Consider the following 3,111-nt stretch of genomic DNA (forward strand, 5'->3'; position numbering starts at 1 on the left):
GCCGTCTTCGTGGAGCCACCTCTTCAGAAGAACTTAGACTTTCATTGCTTTCTTTCTCTTTAGATTCCTCCTCTCGAATGGGAGAGAGTCTTCTTTTGGGGGTCTCTTCAAGAGGCCTCCTAAGCTCTCTCTCCTCTGGGAGAGGAAGGGAAATTCCATAAGCACGAAGTTGTTGAGTAACTTCGGCTTGCAAAGCAGGGTTGCCCATAGCTTGCTGCAACCTAGCGACGAGATAATTCACAAACATGGGAGCATCATCATTAGCACCTTCATGTGCAAAATCAAAGCTATCAATGTTCATTCCACTCTCTTGATTATTGTCAGCCATGTTAACAAAATTTATGTTTATACTTACTATATGCTTTGGCAGTTCAAAACCTTAGTTGCCACTCCTCTTAGCCTTTGAAAATCGGCTCTTAAGTATCTACACCCACGGCTCAAAGTGGTTAATTATAGAGAGTAGAGGAGTAGGTCTAACATAGCAGAGTTGCCAAGGGCTAGCTCCTTTTGGACTTCTTATGGCTCAATAATGGTAAAGCCGTAGGCAAGTCTAAAAAGACTCCATTATTAAGTCCAAAGCTCCCGAGGTGTGCACCATCCCCCACATAGTGGGCTTAACAAAACCGATATTAGATCCCAGTTCCACTTACTCTATTATAATTAACAACATCAACCATTTATAGGCTACTTAAGGACCTCTCTTCTTAAGCAAGAAAAGAGAAACCAAATGCTCTGATACCAATGTAATGGAATTTACCTATTCAATTTGAGAGTAGCGGAATTTAATGAGAGTTCTTTCAAGAAATGATTTTGTGAGCATAGCGGGTAGACATAATTGAAGATAGCAACATAATCATAGCAATTAGTTAACTTGGCATGGACAATACTTTTGCAAGAGAGAGAATTTAGAGAACATAACAACAGTTGAGGACCGGATTTATATGGAGCCGGTCCCCCCTCCAATAGGCATTTGTATTATGATTTCTCCGATAAAGAGAGACTTGTTACAATACATTCTTTGTGTTCCTTGTGACTTAGGTGAAGCAATGAAGATGGAAAGCTTCATGCATCACCATCATAGCATAACCTAAACTTGAAGAAAGATTTAACTATACCAAGCCTCAGTCCCAAGACCTCAAACACCTTCGAAGGTGGAGAGAGCTAGCAGGGAATGAGGGTAGGGAAGAGGAAGAAGAAACATTTCATACGAGAAAGAGCTAGTTCCTCACTTATCATAACTCTTGTGCTAGCATACATAATAGCATAGTAATGAAGAAGAAATAGATGGCAAGATCAAGCATTGAAGCATGGCTCTTGGATGGATTTGCACTCCATAGCCAAGAGTGTTGGTGTAGGCTCTCAACCTCTACTTGCTTGGAGAAGGAGAGGGAGCTCTTGCACTTTGCATAGTACACAATGAGAGTGTTTGTGAGTGTGTGTGGGTGAGTATACCCCCTAAGCACCCCCCTAGCTTGCTTGGGTCGACCCCCCCTTGTAGCTCATGCTTGAAGCTCATTGGACCCCTCCAGGCCTAGCCAATCACAAGCAAGAGCCATTACAAGCAACATGGGTAGCCTTGGGACAAGTGTCCCCCTTTCCCCTTTGAGAGAGAGGACTTGATAAATGCAAAATCAATTAATTAAATATCCTAAATTATCATTGGACCCCTTGGGTGGCCAACCAATAGGCTTCAGGCACACCATGAGGGCAACATGAGGAGAAACTTGACAAGTGTCCTTGCTGCCTCTTCAAGCTGGGGCTTCCCTTGTGTGTGTGTGTGTGTGTGTGTGTGTGTTCTCTCTCATCCTCCCCCCCTTGTAGGCTCGCCCCCCTCCTTGTAGGGATATTTTTGACTTTGGATGAGCAAGCCCCTTAGTCATCAAGCATGACTAAGCACTTGAAGTAGGGGGTGTTCCCACAAGCATCTCAGGCAAGCTTCTCAAGGCACCTCAAGCACCTTAATCATGCACCAAGTCAAGCACCTCAAGCATGGAGCCAGTCAAGCACCTCAAGCATCTTAATCAAGCACCTCAAGCAGGACAAGCACCTCAAGCACGACAAGCACCTCGAGCTTGGGCCGGGTTCCCACCTCAAGCTCAGCCCTAGCTTACCTAAGGTCAAAGGACTTTTACACACACTATTGGAGGTCTTCAATGAAGCTAACCCTAAGGTCTTATGCTCCATTGGTTAGCCTTGCTCTTGATAGACCATCTCCCATTTGGGCCCCTTTACTATTGGCCCCGTGTTGAGATAGATCTATAAGCACATATCTATATCTTAACACTTGTTCCCATTTATTCTCCCACATTAAGTGATCAATTTAATATGAGAAAATCATTTGGGTTGGTTAGATATTAGATTTTATGACATGGTATACCTAAATAGTGCAAGGACACTCTAAAGAGAAGAAAACTCTAAAGGGAAATAAGCAAAAGAAAAACACATGCATATGGATATGAATTTGCACACTCTGGACCATCTCTTCTTTATATGGACACAAAAAGTTTTTTGAGTTTCGATTTTCATGGTCTTTTCATTTCCTTTTTTTTTTTTTTTCAAAACTCACAATGGTGAGCGAATTATTTTGACAGCCACAAAAAATTACATTTGTGCCATGCTCGTGCTGAGCTATGACAACTCTTAGGTGTCACTGATACATCGGCTAATAGGGGAGCCACCCCATGGACAACGCAGGGTTCTTATCTATGAGAGTTAGTTAAAGTGAACCTGGTTGTTTCCATGGTTCTATCGAATAAGCAGCGGTTCCTAACCTTCTAGACCTGTTTGAAGTAGCAAAATCTAACAATTTGTGTTTCAATAAGCAACTCTTTTCTTTTCAACACCTTCCCTCCCAAGAACAGACCATTCTTATAGAAGCCTATCTTCCATGTCCTTTGCACCCATTTGCATATCTTAGCCGCAAGGCCATTGATCGCAGGGCACTCCTTGAAAAGGTGAGAGAGGTCTTTGCTAGCAATTCTGCATGGAGAGTACCTATCCGGGCCAATTCCCCTAGCTAGAGTCTTTACCCCAATCAGCAATGCTCCCCATGGTACCTTCCAGAGAAATACCTTCATATTGAGGGGCCACTGTGGGCCCCAGATGTACTTT

The sequence above is a fragment of the Adiantum capillus-veneris genome, chromosome 6 (assembly GCF_014529385.1).
Source record: "Adiantum capillus-veneris isolate H3 chromosome 6, ASM1452938v2, whole genome shotgun sequence".
Lineage (NCBI taxonomy): Eukaryota > Viridiplantae > Streptophyta > Polypodiopsida > Polypodiales > Pteridaceae > Adiantum > Adiantum capillus-veneris.